Source organism: Cervus canadensis, chromosome 31 (genome assembly GCF_019320065.1).
Source record: "Cervus canadensis isolate Bull #8, Minnesota chromosome 31, ASM1932006v1, whole genome shotgun sequence".
Taxonomy (NCBI): Eukaryota; Metazoa; Chordata; class Mammalia; order Artiodactyla; family Cervidae; genus Cervus; species Cervus canadensis.
The window spans coordinates 30073228-30096687 of record NC_057416.1 but is presented as its reverse complement, the minus strand read 5'-3'; the positions used below and the strand labels follow the sequence as shown (position 1 = coordinate 30096687).

Here is a 23460-nt window from a genome sequence, read left to right as displayed (position 1 = left end):
GACTGAACCACCAGAGAAGCCCACAAACTACTACTGGTTTAGTCACTAAGTCATGTCCAACTCTTACGACCCCAAGGACTGTAGTCTGTCTGGCTGCTCTGGTCCAGGGGAATTCCCAAGCAGGAATACTGCAGTGGGTAGCCATTATACACATCTTCTCCCAGCAATCCCACTGCTGGACATACACACCGAGGAAACCAGATCTGAAAGAGACACGTGCACCCCAATGTTCATCGCAGCACTGTTTATAATAGCCAGGACATGGAAGCAACCTAGATGCCCATCAGCAGACGAATGGATAAGGAAGCTGTGGTACATATACACAATGGAATATTACTCAGCCATTAAAAAGAATACATTTGAATCAGTTCTAATGAGATGGATGAAACTGGAGCCCATTATACAGAATGAAATAAGCCGGAAAGATAAACACCAATACAGTATACTAACGCATATATATGGAATTTAAAAAAGATGGTAACGATAACCCTATGTGCAGGACAGAAAAAGAGACACAGATGTACAGAACAGACTTTTAGACTCTGTGGGAGAAGGCGAGGGTGGGATGATCTGAGAGAATAACATTGAAACATATATATTATCAAGGGTGAAACAGATCGCCAGCCCAGGTTGGATGCATGAGACAAGTGCTCAGGGCTGGTGCACTGGGAAGACCCAGAGGGATGGGATGGGGAGGGAGGTGGAAGGGGGGATCGGGATGGGGAACACATGTAAATCCATGGCTGATTCATGTCAATGTATGGCAAAAACCACTGCAATATTGTAAAGTAATTAGCCTCCAACCAATAAAATAAATGAAAATAAAAAATAAATTAAAAAAATTAAAAATAAAAATTTTTACTGGAGTATAGTTGCTTTACACTGCTGTGTTAGTTTTTACTGTACAGCAAAGTGAGTCAGCCACACATATACATATGCAGCCTCTTTCGGATTTCCTCCCCATTTAAGTCACCAAAGAGCCCTGAATTTCCCATGCTATACTGTAAGTTCCCATTCATTATCTATTTTATACACAGTGTCAACAGTATATATATGTCAATTCCAGTCTCCCAATTTATTCCATCTCCTCCTTTCTCCCTTGCTATCCATACTTTCGTTCTGTGCATCTGTGTCTCTGTTTATGCTTTGTAAAGAAGATCATCTATACAAAGGTTTTCAGATTCCACACTTGGTGGGTTAGTTGCTAAGTCGCGTCCAAGTCTTTGTGACCCCATGGGCTGTAGCCCCCCAGGCAGCTCTGTCCATGAGATTCTCCAGACAAGAACTAGAGTGGATTGCTATTTCCTTCTCCAGGGGATCTTCCTGACTCAGGGATCGAATCCACGTCTCCAGCATTGCAAGCAGATTCTTTACCGACTGAGCCACTGGGGAAGCCCACATATATGCGTTCACATATAGTATTTGTTTTTCTATTTCTGCATATCTTGTTAATATAACACTGTGATGCAAGTAAGTAACAGTCCGAAAATAGTACCCACCCTCTGCTGGACTCAGTGAGGAAATGAAAAGGAGACCTGTTCTGATCTGACCTGCAAAAAAAAAAAAAAAAAAAACATATAAACTATCTTGAAGGTATAAGATATGAATCAGAGCAAAGAACTTTCCATTCACAAAGTCACAATTCTGAATTATTTTTTAAAAAGCATTAGGCTTATCACAGTATATTTCCTAAGATGAATAAGACTTGCTAACAAGATCTTCCAGGGAGGATTGAAGCTCTAGGCACTTTGGAGGCTAGCAGAAACTCTGATTCCTTTAAACAAGGGGTATTACCGTTTAACTCTGAAACCCAAAGCAGCCAATTAACTAAAGCTCCCATTCCTGGAATGTTCCAGTATTGAGCGTCAGAGACAGAGGGAAGGATCAGGGCCGGGATGAGAAAATTCAAGGCCTTCCCCTGAACGCTTCCTGACCAGAGATGGGAGCAATTTCCTTCCAGCCAATTAAACTCAGAAAACTAGGATCTATCACAGCAGGGAGATGGGGGAATTGGCTAACCTCCAACTTGTGATGCTAGCCAATCAGCTTGCAGGGAGAAACTGGCACTGACCTCCCAACAGGACACAAGCTGTGGCTTAAAAAAAAGAGAGTCAAGAGCAAATATCTGGTAGAAGGCAGATTTCCTTCTTTGTCTTACAGACTCTACCAAATGACCTGCTCCAACTTCATTTGTATGCTTCATTTTGGTCTTTCAAATACTGATTTTTAAAATATTCTTCAAGAGAAAGCCACTTGGGGACCTTTAAGTTGGGGTCTTCAAATGGTGCATGCCCAGATGTGTTTATTGCAGGATGGAAAATATGGACTTTTCCCTCTCCTCTTTCCCCTCTACCTAAGTATCTCTTTATTCATTACTTTAATTACCTAATCGTAAATTTCTTCAGGGGGTTACTTAGAAAGAAAATTAGCATCAAAGCTTGGCAGTAAATTCAGGGTCTTTTGGAGACAGTCCAAGCTGTTTCACCTGTGATTAATTAGATGATTTTTTTCCCCCTTTAAGTGCCAGAAGGCTGTTGAGGTCTTTAAGCAGTTACATGACTGCTGGCACTGGTACGATTATGATTGATGCATGCGTCTGGAGTCTTTTGCAGCCCGGCTTTTGTTGATGGGGGGTGTGTGTGAGAGAGAGACAGACAGACAGACAGAGACAGAGAGACAGAAGGACAGAGACTGACTTGGGAAGCACTAGCTTGGAAAACTCCAAAGGTTTCCAAAACCAGGGAGGTGCTTGTTTTTAACATGCTTGCGAGCACAAGTTTAGAAGCTCCAGGCCAGGATCTTTTATGAAACTGTCTCAGCAATTTCAGAAATGTTGCTTGAGCAGGCCTCTTCCTTACCATAAGCCACTGCAGTCTTCGTGGAGACTTTGCATAAGCTCTTTATGCCGTGCACCAAGGAATGCGTATTTTCAACAAGCCTTTTGCCATATATAAAGCAGAACAGTCACACCTGCCTTCGTATTTCACCCTGGTGAAATTCAACTGGAGAAGAATGTAGTCTCTTTGCAAAATTCATCCTGTATAAAATTACCTCCCCAAATTGACATAAAATCAACGTAACCTCTTGGTATATTTAGAAAAAAGTGAATCTTTCTCGGTCACCATGAACATGCTTCCAAGGATGCAACAGAGAAATAGAAGTTCAAAGATCGCTTGATTGAGAGTGCAAGATTGTCATTTTTTCTTTATACTCTGCATATGAGGGAGAGAAAGGATCCTTTAAAACATCTGATGCAAAGTAGCAGAAAGTTCAGTGTTGGCCAACTTTTGCTGGTGTCTATGTAATCTTACAGATGCCTCAGCACCTGAATTGAAGATCATCTGACATTTCCTCCACTGTCCCTAATGCCCGTGACAATGTTTACACAGTAAATTTAACATCTGCCAGTCACCTGCCCTCTGAGGACTAACAGGAATGTTGGCCACATGAATTGGTGGCAGAGATTTTCTGCCCAGAACAGGGGTGGGCCAACTCTTCATAAAGAACCAACTCTTTATTTCAGGCATGCAGGACACAAGATCTCCAGCACAACTACTCGACCCCATGACTGTAGCAAGAAGGCCACTGAATCAAGAGATCAGCAAATGGACATGCTGAGTTCTAATAAAATGTACTTACTGCCCCTTGGCCTGGAATGCTGCCTCTCAGACTTTGACAGGCACATGGAAGGCCTAGGAATCTTGGTAAACTGCAGGTTCTGGGACTTCCCTGGTGACCCAGTGGTTAAGAATCCACCTTACAATGCAGGGGATGTGAGTTTGATCCCCAGTTGGGGAACTAAGATCCCACATGCCATGGAGCAACTAATAAGCCCGCATACCGTTAGAAAGTCCATGCACTGCAATGAAGATCCCACGTGATGCAACAAAGACCCGGAGTGCTGCAGCTAAGACCCAACGCAGCCAAATAAATAAATTTAAAAATATTAAAATGCAGATTCTGATTCAGCCGGTCAGGAGCGTGCCTGGGATCTGCCTTCCTGACCCTCCAACCAGGTGGTGGTCTGAGGATCTCACTTTGAGCAGAGATCTTACAGTGTCTCCTTGGAACATGCCCTTCCTTTCTATGTCCAGGATATTTCCAAATACGCTGAGGCTCAGAGAAGAGAACCGGGCTCTGGGTTCATTAGGAAGATGGCTGTAGGACTAGTATTAGGTTTACATCCTTCAAATCCAGACGCTTCGAAGATGCCTCCAGCCCGTGGGAGAGCCCAGACCTTGTTTTACACCTTCCGGGCTGGTTGTTTAAGGTCTCCTGCCCCTAAATGGACAGATGGCTTGGCCTCAGTGCAACTGCGTACAGCGCACGTCGGAGTCGTCTGAACCGGCTACCAGCACCTTTCCCGACCCGCGTGGAGGGATCTAATGGCCACGCACAGGGCCCTCTGGCCCCTGCCTAATTGGCTGAGATGCAAAAGCTAATGTAGGTTGAGAGACCAATTAACTGAGCTTGTTTCTCCCTCCGCCGCATCTGCACATCAATTATGCTAAACAACACACTGTATTAAGATGTTTCCCTGTCGCTAGCATTTGCTGTGGGACGTTCAGAGCAGGGCAGAGAGAGACCGCCTCTCACAACCTGCCTGAGGGATTGTTCTCTCTGTCAGCACAGACGGCTGGCAACAGGGAGTCCAGGCTTCAAACTGGGAAACCCACAACGCAGGGACACATCTGACACTAACTGGTTACCTTCTCTGGGCCTCAGTCTCTATAGGTTATGGGGGCGACGGTTCAAGAAGCCAGCAAACAGGTTGGGCGAGGGATGCTGATAACCCTTGCATGTCACCTGCTGATTCCACTAAGAATCAGAAATCCCAAGGCTTCTGGATGCTCAAAGGATACTTTCCCTAAAACTTGAAAAAAAAAAAAAATCCAAAACCGAACTATTGGGAGGGGGAACATCATTGTATTTTCTGCTACAGGTTGAGCCATTTGTTTGTTTTGCTTTCATATAGTTTTATTTTGCCAAATGCAGTTGGCGGACTGGGTTCCTGCATCTTCACCCACAGTGGGGGCATCTCCACCCTCCGTGTTTCTGGAATAAATTACTTGAGCTCTGTGCTTTGAAAGCAGTGTACTAAGTCCGTTACTAAGGAGTTCCTGAAGGGCTGCCTTGGCCGGGGAACCAGGATTTCTCATTCTCTCAGAGACGACAGCTGGAGTTATATGCTTAGAGTTGGGAACTTCTTTCCAGAGTTTCATATGTTGCTTTGTCAAAGAAGACTAGGTTGTTGAGCTCGTTTCCAACTCTGCCTCTGGAACACTTCTTTTTAGGCTTGCCCCGGGATTTGTTCACTGGATCTTTGTCTTGCTTGGCTGACTTTCTGGCATCTTTCTTCTTCTTGTTCTCCTCAGGTGGCAGAATGAAGTTGGGAGGGCGGCTGCTACCGCTGTCACCTCACTGAGATGTCAGACAGAAAAAAAGCTGTTTCTTTTAAAAGCATATTTTTAATTTAACTGCACCAGGTCTTAGCTGCAGCATGTAAGATCTAGTTCCTTGACCAGGAATCGAACCCAGTTCCCTGGCATTGTGAGTGTGTAGCCTTAGCCACCGGACCCCCGGGGAAGTCCCTGGGTAGAGCTGCTTTTGTGTTCCATTGGCCCCTCCTTTGAAGTTTCTCTCTGAGAATGTATTTCTTGATCTTTTACAACAACACTTTGGTTTCTAAGATGCCCAGTTCATTTTGAGGAAGCTTACCAACTTGAAGACACGATGCAGTCTACAGTTGAGTTGGGAAGGCTGGACTAATTCAACATCTACTCATTTACTCAATCATTCATTAAATATTTGTTAATTACCCAGTATACTTCAGGCAATCTGCTGGGCTAGAAGCCTTTTTTTAAACTCTAAGTTTATTTCTAGATAGACAGGTGGGTAGACAAATGAGTAATAGTAATTCTGGGTAAGATGTACTATTTTATCTATGACGGTACAGATGCTAAAGGGGGCCTGATATGTATAAAAAACACAGAACAATAAAATTATGTCTGTGCATTAGAGCATTAAACTATAATGTTATCCTTAGAGTGTTATGCCCCCTTCCTCGTGATGCTTATTTCAAAAACCTGCCACTCTCCTTAACTTTTTGGAACTTTAAGAGAAAATGAGGCATAAGCTCCCTCAGTTTCCAGCATCCAGAAGCTATTTATGTTTGCATGTATTCTCATATCCATATTTCTGGTCTTGCAGGAAGAGATGTCGTTTCTTGCATTAAGGCCATTCCCTCTTTAAGATCTAGGCCCCCTGACTGGCTCTACCAGCAGTCCCCACCTTTTTTTGCACCAGGGACCCGTTTTGTGGAAGACAATTTTCCATTGCCTGAGGGTGGGGGGTGGTTTGGGGGTGATTCACGTGCATTACATTTATTTCTATTACTCTTATTATTGTCTCAGATCATCACGCATTGGATCCCAGAGGTTAGGGGACCCCGATCTAGACCTTACTGCATCTCCCTCCCAAGTTGCCCATTTTGTCCCCACTGGTCCTTTCTGCACAGACCAAGTCTGTGGTCCCTCTTAGAAATAAAGTCCTCCCTTGACCCTGCATTGTACTATCTACTTAGCACTTAGGTTTGGAAGAGCAAATAGTTTTTTTTTTACCATGTGTGTCATCTACAGTCTAATTGGGAATGACTCTCCTTAACTCCCAAGCCTAGAATTCCTCCTTTGCTTGTTTTCTGTTATTTCTACTTTCTGCTCACTTGTTCTTCAAACATCTGAAGTCTATGTTTGACTTCATCTTTTCTGATCATGGCCTGATATTTTATTTTATTTTTTAATTAATTAATTACATTGGAGAATTATTACTTTACAATATTGTGATGGCCTGGTATGTTATTTTAATGGCTGTTCAATTCTATGACTTGTCTCACTTTGCTTCTTCCTAGATCTCTACTGCTTCACTGACCAGCCTTCTTCTGTCATCTGTGGAGTCTTAATTCTCTGCAAGTGCCTTTTCATGTTGTTTTCTATGACTGCTTCTTCCTTGGATTCTTCTCATTTCACACCATCTCTGGGTGATACCTTCTTATCACCTGCTGTCACTTACCACCATGTTCTTGCTTTCAAAATGTATTCAAGTTAACTCTTCTCCTCTGAGAGCTAGTTCCACCTACCTGCTTCTTAGGCTTCTCAGCTTGTTCCAAAGTCATCAATTTCCCACCAAAATCTGCTATTCCTTCTGTGTTGAGGAATGGCAGAATTATAAAAAAACTTGGATGTTATCATATACTCTTATCTTTTTCTCACCCTGACACCCCCCATCAATCAATAAATCCTGCCAATTCTATTTCTGGAGAATCCATTAGGTCTGTCCTCTCTTCCCACTTATCTTGCCTTAATTCAGGTCTCATCTTTTATTTGGATAAAAGCAATTATACCACTATCTGATGTCTTTGCCTTTGATAGGATCTCTGATTTTATACCCTTTCAGTCTATCCAACACACTGTGGCCAGGGTCACCTTTCTAAAATACAAATCTGGTTGAAGACAAAAGCACACAAGAAATATTCTGCAGTGAGCTATGACCTGTGATGCTTGTCAAGGTAAAGAGGAGAGATTCAATGAACCATCTGAGCAGCTGCTAGGAGAGGGGGAATAGAGGGTTAATTAAGGATGTTAAATTCTAGGCTCTTATTTCTGCCCTCTGCCCTCACCCAGTATTGTGCTGGTAGGGGCTTAACAACCAACTCTCACAAAATAAACAAACCCTTATTTGTAGAATGTACTGGGTTCTGTGGTGCAAGTACGACCACTAGGGCCAATTTCAAGCAACCATCACCTGAATTTGGAAGACATTCACAATTGACTATCACAACTTTTGTTCTCTTTCCTCATACTGAGTATTTCTACAGTGGAATCTAGGCTATAAATAAATAAATAAATAAATTCCCTGACCACCTCTGGTCCATTGTGGGGGAACTTCCTGACAAGCCTCACCTGGAGTCACCTGAGCAGTGGATGAGCAGAGCCTTGCTGGGGACTGCACTGGACTTCACAAAGAGGCAATGATGGGCAGACACTGAAATGCACATTTGCAAGATGCGTGGGCTCTGTAAGCAGAAGATGTGCTGGAGCTGACGCTGACAGCCTCCTGTGCAGCTGTGGAGGCCCACTACTCTGCACAGAAGGACTGGAGGCTCCAGAAGGGGCAGCCCTCGCTCTTGGGCTGACCCACCAGCACTCTGATGCCCTGTGGCCGGCCTGCCTGGAGCCCGCCCTCCCGGGTGACACCGCCCCTGCTCCCCAGAGCAACACACAGATACCTTTTTTCCCCATAACTGTGACCGAATGGATTATTCCTTTCTGCACAAGATTATATGTCATTGTCAACATCAAAAACTTCCCCCGCTTCGCTCTGGCAGCACCTGCCTTATTGATTGGGTGCCTTCTGAACAACTCACTCACACAAAGCAATTAAACCTGTCTGACTTCAAAAGTAAGGTAAGACAAGCCACGTCGAGCAGCGCAGCACTCACCTAATATGATTATTTCTCTTCTTCCTGGTGATAATAGAATTATGCAAAAGCGGCCTTGACCCAGTAAGGATTTTTCTCTTCAGAATCAAATCTCTGCTTCCCTCCCAACTCACAACCCTCCCAGCCCCCTCCTTTCTAGTTTTCTAGCTGCTTCCTGGGCACTGCTGTCTTTCTTTGTGTACCGCCAGCGAATCTAAGAGTTTCTTACCTGTGAAGCAGCACGAGTTGATGACACAGTAAGTAAATGATGCCCCTAGTAAGTAAATGATGAAGCAAAAGCATCCATCTCTGGCTACTAGTTCATTCTGAGAGGTTTATTGATTGTCTCTGGTGTGACTGCTCAGGTGACTAGATTTCATTTAAGGAGTGAGGCTTTTTCCAGCTATTTCAGAATTCCCCTGTTTGTCATTATCCTCAAATTGCCTGGATTCTGGGCAGAGGGAGGCCCTGTCCCTGGATTCTAGTAATAGGAAGGGTAACAGTCATGTGAACACTTGTATGGCAATGCTGATTGATATATCATTAAAATAGTTCCCTTAAGGGACTTCCCTGATGGTCCAGTAGTTAAGATTTTGAGCTTCCTGTGTAAGGGGCCACAAGTTTGATCTCTGGTCAAGGAACTAAGATCCTGCATGCACATAGCATGATCTAAAAAAACCAACCCCTCCCCCTCCACAAACTTCCATGATGGTTGGTAGTCATTGCTTTAAGTCAGGGGTCCCCAACTCCTGGAGACTGGGTCCACGGCCTGTTAGGAGCCCAGCCACACAGCAGGAGATGAAGAGCAGACAAGCGAGCGAAGCCTCATCTGCCTCTCCCTGTCCCTCCCCATCTCTTGCTTCACCTCCTGAACCTTCCTCCCCTACACCCAACCCCCACCACCCTCTGTCTCTGTAAAAATTTTGGAAAAATCAACCGAGTCAGCTGATGTCCTTATGCGTAGCCTCTCTAGCGACAGCAGATCCAAGCACCAAACACAGGAAAAAATCCCTGTGTAAAATCAACTGACCACTCAGAAGAATTGTTCAACTATTAACGTGACCTTTTCTGTTCAAAATAAGGGAATAGTCCCTGCTATGGTGGAAGACAGCCAGATTCAGAGGGACTCAGAAGCTCGGCCCTCTCCTGAATGCAAAAGCACTAGACTGGTCTAATTTACCAACCCTTCTCAGTCACCATGGAGAGACCGACAACCTGGCAGGTCCCAGAGGAGATGCAGGTAGGAGGAACAGGAAGTATAATTTCCTTACTTCTTTAATAGATTACCTTAAGTCACATTTTAAGAAAGGTAAAAGAAGGGGTATAGAAAGAGGAATTATATAAGAACTCCAGAAGCAAATAAACAATGTTATGGTATAAACTGTATATGTTCCCTCCCTACAGACAGCATCCAATCTGATAACGAAAGCCACTGAGCCATGATCTCTGCCAGGGAAGCCCTTCATAAGGATGCCAATGTACACACCAAGAGGGCCTTTTCCCACCTAACTCCTTCAAACTGTAACTCCTCAAATGTCAGATAGTTTATCAAGAGTAGTTGAATTGATTGGCATCCATCGACCCTGTCCCCATGTCACACTTTCACTTGGGCCCTGCATAGCACTGCTTTTGGCCAGAGTTCATTTGCTTTCCAGCCAAAATCAGCTAGGACTTTTGCTTCTGTCATTAGGGTCGATGGGTGTTCTGGGGAGGCCCTCTCACTGCAGAACAAATACACCCTACAGAGGAAACGTGCTTTGAGGCATCGCTAGCTGCCTCTCTTTGGAAGTGACTGAGAAGGGGTGGCCTTAAGTACATTTTAAACGTTTGGTTGAATTCAATAGTGAAGCCATCTTACCCTGGACTTTTCTTTGTTGGACCATGTTTGTTCCCTATTAGAATTCAAAGGGCGTTTCCCACAGTAATTGAGCAAACAATTCTGAAATTTGTTTGAAACCACAAAAGAATGTAAATTGGTGTAGCCATTATTTCATTAGTTGATTGTTATTGGCCTTAAAAATTTTTTTTTACATGCTTCTCCTCTTTTTGATTAATCAAACTTTTTTTTTCCATTTTGCTCTTTTCTCGTTCATTATGCATTCCTCGTATTATTCTCTTAATATTTATCCAAGAGATTATGATGTGCCTCTCTCACTTAATAAAGTTACTAAAAAGTAGTATTTTCACCACTGTTTTCTGTCAATTTCCAGCAAGACACAAATGTTAGTTATCTTAAATTCCATTTATCTCTCTCCCATGTTTATTTTAAATCCCACAAAATGATATTACTATGCAAGGAGATCCAACCAGTCCATCCTAAAGGAGATCTGTCCTGGGTGTTCATTGGAAGGACTGATGCTGAAGCTGAAACTCCAATACTTTGGCCACCTGATGTGAAGAGCTGACTCATTGGAAAAGACCCTGATGCTGGGAAAGATTGAGGGCAGGAGGAGAAGGGGACAACAGAGGATGAGATGGTTGGATGGTATCACCGACTCAATGGATATGGGTTTGGGTGAACTCTGGGAGTTGGTGATGGACAGGGAGACCTGGCGTGCTGCGGTTCATGGGGTCGCAAAGAGTCGGACATGACTGAGTGACTGAACTGAACTGAACTGATTGTTTAAAAAAAACAATGTTAACTTGCATTTATCTATGTATTTACCTTTTCCTGCTCTTCCTTCTTTACTGCATTTCCATTTATGAATCTTTTCTTTTTGTCTAAATAGTTCCTTTTAGCATTTCTTTTGAAATATTAGTCTGAAGGTGATAAATTCTTTCACCTTCTGTTTGTCTGGTAATTTTTATATTTTGCATTTATCTATAAATCATCTTTTCACTGAGCATAGAAGGATAGGTCTTTAGCTTGTTTATTTTTAGAACTTTAAATGTGCTATTTCCCTGCTTTATTGTTTCTGTAGAGAAGTCAACCTTCAATCCTGTTGTAACTTTTTTGGATATAATGTGTCTTTAAAAAAAAAAAAAAACTCCAGATGCCTTTAAAATCTTCTAGCTTAGTTTAATTTGAAGATTTTTTACTATGATATGTTTAGGAATTTTTTTCATTAGTCACGGTTGGGGTTCACAGAGACTTAAAAGTATGTGTTGTTGTCTTCAGTTTAGGATAATTCTTAGTATTTCCTCAAATATTTTTCTCTGTCTCACATGCTCACAGTTTCTCTCACTCCTATTTTCCTTGGACTTTAAGTACATTTTTGCACCTTATTTCCATGTCTCATATGTCTCCTAAACACATTTATGCATATTTTTCTTTTCCAGGATTTACTCTGTACTTTTCTTTTCTACTAACCTGTTTTCCAATTCACTAATTTTACCTTCCTCTCCACTCATACAGCTGTTAACTCAACTCTGACATTTATAATTTTATTTCTTGTACTTTTAAAATGCTTTTTTGATAGATTATCATTCTCTGGTAAATTTCTCCAGTTTGTTTTCAGGTCTGTGGAGAAGTTTCAACCCTTTTATTAAGCAGCAGGGTGGAGACCCCCCAGGGAAGGAAGACAGGGCCTCTTCCCTCTCCACATGTTTTTTCCACTGTGATAAACTTTCAACCGTAAGGCATTTTCCAGCAGAGTCCTGCCTCTCCAAGGATGTTTACACAGAAATGAGAGAGCCGGAGGAACACAGGCAGTAGGACACTTGTTCTTCAGAAAGCTGTGTGTTCGGAGACGTTGTAGACATCAGCTAGACCCCACAGCGGACAAGCAAGAGGACCTGAAACACCCATCGAGAACCACCAGAGTCTCTTCCTCTTTAGCTCATTTCTGAGGGTGGGGGTGGCGCGTGCAGAATGAGGTACATAAGGCTGGAAACCACTGGGCTACTGGCGGAGTTATCCCACGTTCAGACTGGGAGCTGTGAGTCCCTTGAAGATGGGCGCATAGCTTGGCTCTCCTGCCTGCAGGCCCTGCTCCAGCGCCTCAGTGATGGTTGACTTCATGTCCAGGCAGGTGTCCCCTTGGGTGGCCAGCCGTGTGCCAATGCAGTCACCCTTGATGTCTGGGTATTTGCTGATCAAAGTTGAAACTTCCAGGCAGAGCACAGAGGGTTTGCTAGTTTAATGACTTCTGCAAGGGCGACAGTAGTAATACTGTGCCCACCTGCATCTTTACCAAATCTGGAGACTTCCAGAACAGGAAGTGGAGCTGCTCAGCCTCCCTGACCATCTTCTTGGCACCCTCCTTGTGCTCCTTGGTGCTCCAGGATGAGATGTGCTTCTGCGTGGTGGCCGACAGGGACCCCACCCCCACTTGCTGTCACCCTCCTTTTAAATGATTTTGAATTTTGGCAACATCATTGAAATATGCTGCCATGGTAACACAGACGATGGCTACAGTATTTGAGCCTAATAGCCACTTCTTTGCCAGGGGCTCATCTAGATGTTGCTCCAGATTCTAGACCTGCTGTAGCCTCCTTGCAACAATGGTGTCTAAAACCCCATCCATATTTGGCTCACTCTTCCATTTCATTTTTTTTTAAGTTAATTTATTTTAACTAGAGGCTAATTACTTTACAAATATTGTGGCTTTTGCCATACATTGACATCAATCAGCCACGGATGCACATGTGTCCCCCCGTCCTGAAACCCCCTCCCACCTCTGTCCCCACCCCATCCCTCTGGGTTGTCCCAGTGCACCGGCTTTGAGTGCCCTGCTTCATGCATCAAACTTGCACTGGTCATCTATTTTACACATGGTAATATGCATGTTTCAATGCTAGAAAGACAGGAATATATTCAGGGCAGCAAAAGAGACACAGAAGTAAAGAACAGACTTTTGGACTCTGGGAGAAGGTGAGGGTGGGATGATTTGAGAGAATAGCCTCCATTTCATTTTTAAAATACTTCCTCTTTAAACTGAATGGGGATTCCATAAAGGTCTGGCAGTTGTGGCGATTGCTGTCATATTCTGAACATAACATAACCCACAACACTGTGGGTGTTGCCAGTATTTCAGATGGTCTGTCTACAACTGAGTTTCATCTCTAGAAGAGTCAAATTCATAGAGTCAGAAAGTACATTGGTAGATGCCAGGGGCTGGGGGCGGGGGGCGGGGGGGTGGGGAGTTAGTGTTTAATGGGGACAGAGTCTCAGTTCAGGAAGGTGGAAGATTCAGGAAATGGATGACGGTGAGAGCTGCACAACAATATGAATGTACTTTAGTGCTCCTGAACTGTACGGTCAAATATGGTTAAAATAGTACATTTTATATTGTGTGACTTTTACCACAATAAAACTTTTTTAAAGAAAGAATTCATTTACTGAAAACACTAACTAGTACCTTTATTTTCAAATCTTCACTTATCTGAGTAACAACTCAAAGAATCTGTTGGAAAATCTAGAAGGTGATGGCAGGGAGTGTTCCCACATGGGTCAGCTCTGGGCTCTGTCTCTTTCATGCCATCTTTAGGGTCTGCATCTAGTGATTTCTGCAGCCAGACAACAGTGTTTGAAGTGGGAGCTGACACGTACATATGGAGCAGTTCAGACACCACATCTGAAGGAAGTATAATCTCTAGGGCACTGACGTCCATTTCTGGGACCAGCTCCATGTTCCCCACCATCTCTGTGCTTGTGTGGGTGGGTGTTCAAGACCCATGTCAAACAGGCTCATCATTTCTTTTGCTTCTAGATCTTCCCACGAGATTTGCATCCAGGTTTTCAGAGCTTGGTGGTTGAGCAAGTTTCTGAAAATCTCTAAATGGGGAGGAAAGCACTCAATCATGGGGTTTTTGACAGCAGTGAGGTCATCCAGGGCATGCTTCCATATGACTTCCAGGTGGGAGATGGACCACTCCCTGTTGGATAACCTGCGGTCTGCCTATGTGCCCTCAATTCTAGCAGTCATGTCATGATTCTGTCCAAGAGTGCAAACATTGTCGTTCAGTCTCTCAGTCATGTCCGACTCTTTGCAACCCTCTGGATTGCAGCACACCAGGCTTCCCTGTCCTTCACTATCTCCCAGAGCTTGCTGAAACTCATGTACATTGAGTTGGTGATTCCTTCCAACCATCTCATCCTCTGTCACCCGCTTCTCCTGCCTTCAATCTTTCCCAGCATCAGGGTCTTTTCCAATGAGTCGACTCTTTGCAAACATTTCCTCCTTCCAATTCTTGGACCTTCTAGGAAGAACAAAGCTAGTTTGCATTTTTTTTGGTCAAATATGCACCAATTTTTCTTCCCTTTCCAGATCCTGACAACAGAGACCAGCCAAATGGGGTCACAGGGATGGTGGCCAGGGACTTCTGTGGCATCATCCACAGCTGGCTGCTTGACCAGCTCAACTGAGACCCCCTGTTTTCTCCTGAAGGAGCTAAGGATGAGGGTCATGTCCACGTGGTAGCACTTGTGCATTAGCCCATCCCAGAGGCACAGGGGGTGCTTCAGGTTCTGGGGGGCCTGCAGGAGCACCCCTTGCTTAATGAAGTCCAGGGCCCTCCTCACAATCTGGGGCCCCAAGAAGATATTCTTGAGGTTCTCCACAGCTGCAGTGAGCTGTCTGCGCTGCATGGTTGCATCCTTCGTCCTCACATTTTTGTTTGGCTGTGCGGCATCTCACTGCAGAGTGCAGGGCTTCTCTAGTATGGCACAAGCGCTTCTGCCTTGCGATGGCTTCTCTTGCGGTGGAGCATGGGGTCTAGAGCGTGGGGGCTCAGTAGTTGCTGCCTGAGAGCTCTCTAGTTAATTTCACAGCAAATTTCCCAATCAAAGCTGTGTCCCCTGCCCTGGAAGGAGGGTTCTTTAACTGCTGGACCACCAGGGAAGTCCCCATCCTTCACTTCGACACTTGATGCTGTCGACCGATGGTGTGGATGCTCCCCCACTCTCCAGTCCTTGCTGATCTTGGCCAGGGCCCTCGGGATGTCTGAGACTTCATTCAGTACATTTTGGAGCTGGTTCCAGCCCATGTGGTACCCCGCGTGGCTCACTGTCCACCCACGACTGGATAGCGGCCTCAGTTCACGGAAGCTTTTCTCCGGACCTCTCTTCTGCGGTACTGCTACACTTCGTCCTGCTGCTCCAGGCCCCAAAGCACCCCGGCAACCTTTTGATTTTTTTTTTTAAATTAGAGAATAACTGTTTTACAATGTTGTGACGGTTTCCGTCGTACAGAATCAGTCATGACTGTGTATATATCCCCTCCCTCTTCAGCCTCCCTCCTTTGGGATCACTGTTGCACCAGCCTCCCAGACTGTCTCCTTCACGGTTAACAAGCAGGCAGAAACCCCTCCTTCCCTGTGTCAGAATAATATTATCCCTTACCTCTGCCACCGGTGTCCTATGGGAAGTAGCATCCAGTTTCTTGAACGTGTCTGTTATAGCTACTTTGAAGTCTGTGTTTTGCATAGTATATCTAGATCATCTGTGAGTTGTCTCCGTTATCTATTTCTTTCCTCTTGATTTGAGGTCATTTGAGTCTCTCTACTACCATTCCTGGGCTCCCCCACTGGCTCAGCAATACAGAATCCACCTGCAATATAGGAGCCACAGAAGACTCCGGTTTGATCCCCAGGTTGGGAAGATCCCCTGAAGGAGGGCGTGGTGACCCACTCCAGTAATCTTGGCTGGAGGATCCCATGGACAGAGGAGCCTGGTGGGCTACAGTCTATAGGGTTACAAAAGAGTCGGACATGACTGAAGCATCTTAGTTACTTAGTTAGTTCAGTCGCTCAGTCGTGTCCAACTCTTTGTGACCCCATGAATTGCAGCACGCCAGGCCTCCCTGTCCATCACCAACTCCCAGAGTTTACTCAAACTCATGCCCATCGAGTTGGTGATGCCATCCAGCCATCTCATCCTCTGTCGTCCCCTTCTCCTCCTGCCCCCAATCCCTCCCAGCATCAGGGTCTTTCCCAATGAGTCAACTCTTCGCATCTTAGCTTCAGTAAATGGTAATTATTTACTTATTTGTTGAAGCAAAAAAGAAAGAAAAGATACTGTGGACAATGCTGCGTCTCAGAAACCTGAAGGCAGCAAGTCTTGCTGGTCTGTCTGGAGGCTCATATATCTTGCTCAAGAAAAGCATCAAACAAGGCAGAGATGAGACTGACTCCAGTTATTTTTATTGAATGTTGGATTCTAGACATAAAAAAGTGTAAACACTCTGAATCATGCTAACTTCTGGCAGAGAGAATCTATTGACTTTTTCACTCAGTAAGTTACATAGAGTAGGGGTTGGTCCCCTTGATACAGTCCAGGAATGGGAGGCATTAAAGCTGGTTTCAGGCTTTGTGAGGACTGGTCTACTTCTAGCTTGAAGTCGAACCCCGAAGGAAGAGCTTTCAAGAATCTCAACTGAGAACACTGGGCCCATCGCCCTCACCCAGCCTTGGATGCCAACTGCACCCCACCAGCACTTTGAGACTGGCCGAAGGCCTGCTTGGCTTTTTAGATTCTTCATTGGTCTTTTCTTTTGTTTGCTGAGCCTCTTATGTTGGAAGTATTAGCAATAAATAATATCCTCAAGGAAAAAAGAAGCACACTCACTGTTTCCATTCTCTTTCCTCTAAAACTTGGTCCCTTCAATTCCCACCTGCCTGGATAAGCCTCACCTCCATTTTTTTCTCCATCCACCCCCATGAGACTGCTGAATGCCCTTAACCTTGAATTCCAACCTGATCTCTTGTTTAGTCCCACTTAGTAATTGGCAAATGCCCTGAGGGAAAAACATCAGAGAATGATGAACTCACCTCAATGCTTTTCTTTTCTCTTGGATCTTAGCCTTTGAAGTTCTTACTGACTGTGTGGCTCTATGATTACTTTAAACAGGTATTTTAAAGTCTTTTTTAACCAATTTTAAACATTTTTCTTGGAGTAGGGGTTCATCTGCTATAGTTACTCTCTCATGACTATGAGAAACATATTTAAAAGCATCATATTTTATGTAAAAATCAGAATTCTCAATTTCTATTAAAATTTAAAAAATTCTGCTCATCTGAGCCCATGTTCTTGCATAGAAAAAGTGGCTACAGGTAAGTAGTCCCTGTCCTCAAATTTCAGGTAAGATGCTCTCCAACTTAATTATGCAGATCACTCACTGAGCTCTGAGAGTGAAAAAAGAAGTTCACAGTCGAACTTCTAATATCTAATACCCTATCGGGTTGTATAAAAGGCGAATTGAAGGGGGTGTTGAAGATGCATAGTCAGGAAAGTGAACGGACAGTTAAAAAGATCATTGTATCATGCAACTCGAGAGAAGAGAATATTTTCGAATGGGGCAGGGGTGGGGAGGATCAGCTGTGCTGAATCCCACCCAGGCTGCAAGTTGGACAGTACTTAATACACTTCTCTACCGAGTGACTTCAAAGGAACTGATGATCTTACAGTCTTTTTAGCAGAATCATGGGGGTTGCAGCCAGAGCCTGGGGTGGCTTAAGGAGTGAATCAGAGCAGTGGGAATCAAGCGGTGATGTGGATGACTAGTGAAAAAGCCCGGCTGTGTCAGGAAGGCAAGAGAAAGACTGGTGTCAGGAAGGATGGCAGCCAAGGAATACATTTCAGAGACCAGTGGTCCTTCTTGACTGCCTTCTTGATGCATCTGCTGGCCTTTCCCGGGTTTCCTGCAAGATGAATGGCGGCAAAGATATTTTCCTGAAGATGAGAAAGAGGGAAAGCTGATCAGCACTTTTATATCTCAGGCGAGAAAGAAACAAGGCTTGCTGAGCTCTCTGGAGGCTCCCTGAGGTTTCTGGAGAACAGTGGAAATGAAGGCAGAGAGAAAAGCCTGGCTCCAGCCACTCACCTGAGCTGAGCCGCCTTGCCCTGTATGCCTGAATGAAGTCATCCCCTGCCCCCGCCTTGACAGAGGTAATGATCAGAAGACAGCAGTGAAAAGGCTGCCTCGTTTTGCCTTTTCAAAAACCAGAGGAGGCCTGGGACATTTCCCTCCCCCCACCTCCACCCCTCGCCCCGCCACCGTGAGCTTCAGGGGTCTGTTAATTGGCGCCCCAGTAAAATTACAGGAGCAGTCTGTCTGAGAATGATTGTAAATGACAGAGACGATCAGGTTTACCCTGTGACGTCCCCAGGGGACTTGTGGTTAGTTTAGTCTGAACTCAGCATCAGCTGCTCGGGTTCCTTTCTTCTCAGCAGGCAGGGCTGGGCTCATCCTGTATCCTTTCAAACCTCATTAGTGTGAGGGCTTTTCCTCCCTCTCTCGCCTCCTCTCCTCGCTTGCCCGTGATCCCTAAGCATGCCAATCTAGGAACCCACACAGACGGCTTTGAGAGGCTGGGCTCTTCGTTTCATTGACCTGGAAGGAACAACCCATGCCTTGGAGCTGAAGGTTGTTTATTATTCCTCCAGGAAAATATTCACCAACTTGACTGAACTTTAACCTCCCTTAACTCCTTTATAGTTTGAAAGGTACTCAGCTTAAGGATTTTAGAACTAATTACAGATGTTTGGAATGGATTGTAGGTCTTAAATAGGACCTACGCCAAAGAGCTAAATGTTGCAGGGCATAGTTTTCATTAAAATCCAAACCTCCAGATCTTTTTATTTGTCAGAAGCTACCATGTGTGTATGTGCTTACGTGTGTATGCATATGTGTGTATGTAGGTATTTATGTGGGTGTGCAATTTATATTACAGATATATATTACATATATCTATGTTGTGGATATATACATGAACACATATATACTCCTTGAAAGCCCTGCTTCTCAAAGTTAAATGTATGGATCACTGACACATCTTGTTAAAATTAGAAACAGATTCAACAGGTCTGGGATGGAGCCCACCTTCAGGTACTGTAGATGTTGCTGGTTTGGGGACCATATTTTGAACACTAAATCCTAAAGAGATCCTCACACATCCTTCTTAGTCCTTTAAATGTTGCTCCAGTGTTTCTCTAGGCTTATGTGAACCATCCATTGGATAGGTGGCATTTTTGCTATTTCTCAAAATATCCGAAATAAGTACTCTGGTCTCCTGACTCCCATGTACCTTCTAGTGATCACTCCGCTGGTTATTTAATGTCTATATCATGGGTCTGGGAAGATGGAGAAACTGTAGGGTGACCCATGACCTCCCTCCCATTTATATGATGTCTTTTATATAAGACATACGTCTCTTAATTTTCTCCGGGGAGGAAGACTGTAGCTCTCATACAATTTCAGAAAGGTCAATGTTTTTTAAAAAAAATCATAAAAACTACTGAGCCATATATTGTTAAATTCATTGTACACTTTATCTTGTCTTCATGTCAGTTCTTCAATTGATAAGAATTGAATAATCATTATGAATTAAGTATCTGCCATATTACCAAAGGATCTAGTGTTATGACTTATATCAAAATGTAAGTGAAGTGAAGTCACTCAGTCGTGTCTGACTCTTTGCGACCCTTTGGACTATAGCCTACCAGGCTCCTCTGTCCATGGGATCTTCCAGGCAAGAGTACTGGAGTGAGTTGCCATTTGGGTACATTATATCTCTAGGTAAAGGGTTTGGTTCTAGAGTTATGGTGTCACTTGGCACATAAGTCTAGGAGGCCCTCTGCCAGCTTTATTTTTCAAGACTGGCAACAGAAATGCTCACATACTGGCAAAGGTTGCATATACCTCAATATTTCTTTAGCCATATTTTTGGTACCCATTCCCCTAAGGTGCTGGCAAGTAAAGAACTTTTAATTCAAATTTCTCTGCTACATTGAAAGTGAGACCATTTGAGGGCTAAGCTTTTACTCTGAAGGTTCAGAGGCTAAGTCTAGATTAGAAAATATATATAAAAACTGTGAGCCTGAGGATTTGGATATGCATAGGGCTTATCCATCCCTTTCTGGGAATATTTTGTTTACAAAAAATATCTTCACGACCCAGATAATCACAATGGTGTGATCACTCACCTAGAGCCAGACATCCTCGAATGTGAAGTCAAGTGGGCCTTAGGAAGCATCACTAAGAACAAAGCTAGTGGAGGTGATGGAATTCCAGTTGAGCTCTTTCAAGTCCTGAAAGATGATGCTGTGAAAGTGCTGCACTCAATATGCCAGCAAATTTGGAAAACTCAGCAGTGGCCACAGCTCTGGAAAAGGTCAGTTTTGATTCCAACCTCAAATAAAGGCAATGCCAAAGAATGCTCAACTACCGCACAATTGCACTCATCTCACACATTAGTAAAGTAATGCACAACATTCTCCAAGCCAGGCTTCAGCAATACATGAACTGTGAACTTCCAGATATTCAAGCTGGTTTTAGAAAAGGCAGAGGAACCAGAGGTCAAATGCCAACATCTGCTGGATCATCGAAAAAGCAGGAGAGTTCCAGAAAAACATCTATTTCTGCTTTATTGACTATGCCAAAGCCTTTGACTGTGCAGATCACAATAAATTGTGGAAAATTCTGAAGGAGATGGGAATACCAGACCACCTGACCTGCCTCTTGAGAAACCTGTATACAGGTCAGGAAACAACAGTTAGAACTGGACATGGAACAACAGACTGGTTCCAAATAGGAAAAGGAGTACTTCAAGGCTGTATATTGTCCCCCTGCTTATTTAACTTATATGCAGAGGACATCATGAGAAATGCTGGGCTGGAAGAAACACAAGCTGGAATCAAGATTGCTGGGAGAAATATCAATAACCTCAGATATGCAGATGATACCACCCTTATGGCAGAAAGTGAAGAAGAACTTAAAAAGCCTCTTGATGAACTTGAAAGAGTAGAGTGAAAAAGTTGGCTTAAAGCTCAACATTCAGAAAACTAAGATCATGGCACCCAGTCCCATCACTTCATGGGAAATAGGTGGGAAAACAGTGGAAACAGTGGCTGACTTTATTTTTCTGGGCTCCAAAATCACTGCAGATGGTGATTGCAGCCATGAAATTAAAAGACACTTACTCCTTGGAAGGAAAGTTATGACCAACCTAGACAGCATATTAAAAAGCAGAAACATTACTTTGTCAACAAAGGTCCATCTAGTTAAGGCTATGGTTTTTCCAGTGGTCAGGTATGGATGTGAGAGTTGAACTATAAAGAAAGCTGAGCGCTGAAGAATTGATGCTTTTGAACTGTGGTATAGGAGAAGACTCTTGAGAGTCTCTTCAACTGCAAGGAGATCCAACCAGTCCATCTTAAAGGAGATCAGTCCTGGGTGTTCATTGGAAGGACTGATGTTGAAGCTGAAACTCCAATACTTTGGCCACCTGATGTGAAGAGCTGACTCATTTGAAAAGCCCCTGATTCTGGGAAAGATTGAAGGTAGGAGGAGAAGGGGAAGACAGAGGATAGGATGGTTGGATGGCATCACCGACTTAATGGACATGGGTTTGGGTGGACTCCAGGAGTTGGCGATGGACAGGGAGGCCTGATGTACTGTGAGTCATGGGGTCTCAAAGAGTCGGACACGACTGAGCTACTGAACTGAACTGAACTGAAACTGCTATATTGATAAAATGGCTCAGGGAAATGTGACAAAGAAGTAGTACTGTCTTCTCAGTAGATATCTGGTGGCACCTCTTCCCAGGTCACGAACTAGCCTCCCTTCCCTGAGGACAAGTCCTGCACTCAGAGATACCCTGTTCTTCATCCACTGATAGCTGGATGGAGAAGCCAAAGCTGAGTCCTCTTCATACTTTCTTTTAGAAATCAAGATCTGATACACAGAAATAGGCCAGTTAAATCTCTGATGTGCCTACAACTCCAGCTGTAATTCTGGAATTGCAAGGAAATATATTTTGCCGTGTATACAGAAAAACAAAGTTCATTTGTAAAAAGAGAAAGATGAAGATGACTTAGCTAAGCTTAAAAAATTTTTAAAAAGGATTCTTGGTCTCTGACAACTTTTCTTTCAATCACTCTTTTTTCCCCTACATATATTGAGTTAATTTCATTACAACTAAAGCTTTCCCAATACAAAAAATTTTGTTCGTGGATGAATATTTTGTTTCATTTCCTCTACTAGAGGAAAATGTTTACAGGTGCTGGGGTTGAATTAACTAGGTTTAAATATGGATTCAATCACTTACTAGCTAAATTCAGTAATTTGGATACACTCATGCTAAAGTTTGTTGTTTAGCTGAAATTAAAATTTAACTGGGTATCCTTTCTGGGAACTCTATTTGTGACATAGTTTCTTCCTTTGTCAAATGGAGGTAGTGATACCAAATCAACGAGGGTATTGTGAAAAATGTCAAGGATATCATAAACATTATGTAAAACCACTTATGAGAAATATGGTTTATCAATTTCTTTCCTTCCCCCTTCTCCCTGTGTTGTATCTATAACACAGAAGGCACTGCTTACAAGGCTCACCGTGCGTGTGTGCTAAGTCGCTTCAGTCGTGTCTGACTCTTTGCAACCCTACGGACCATAGTTGGGTGCCAGGCTCCTCTGTCCATGGGATTCTCCAGGCAAGAATACTGGAGTGGGTTGCCATGCCCTCCTCCAAGGGGTCTTCCTAACCCGGGGACTGAACACACATCTCTTATGTCTACCTGCATTGGCAGGTGGGTTCGGAGAAGGCAATGGCACCCCACTCCAGTACTCTTGCCTGGAAAATCCCATGGACGGAGGAGCCTGGTAGGCTGCAGTCCATGGGGTCTCGAAGAGTTGGACACAACTGAGCGACTTCACTTTCACTTTCTTTACCACTAGCGCCACCTGGGAAGCTCAAGAAGTTCACCAGTTGGGAGTAAGTACTTCCTGGATGTGCTGAACGTCTACTCTGTTAACAGAGTAATACCCGGGCAAAATGACCTAAAGATGCAGTTTACAAGGAAGTGGACTGGTTCCTCTTGGAACGCTGGGAAATGTTTTATTACCTCTCTTGAGTTGTCTTTGTTCTTCAATAAGAGAATCTGGAGGGTTATATATTTCAACCTACCTGACTTCACCCAGGTACCCCATTTGAGGATACTCTAATATTCATTTTTGTGCCAGGCCATGCCTAGGCTTTCATTATACACAAATTGCTTTCCAGTTCAAACAAGTATCTCCCCAAGTGGCTGCTCTCATCTCCTATAGA

At 43.9% G+C, this 23460-nt stretch overlaps 2 pseudogenes; both read right to left on the bottom strand.

The window, feature by feature from the left end:
- Positions 1 to 4967: 4967 nt before the first annotated feature.
- On the bottom strand, positions 4968 to 10359 carry LOC122432418 (annotated as a pseudogene).
- A 493-nt stretch (positions 10360 to 10852) lies between these two features.
- Positions 10853 to 23342, bottom strand: LOC122432417 (annotated as a pseudogene).
- Positions 23343 to 23460: the final 118 nt, after the last annotated feature.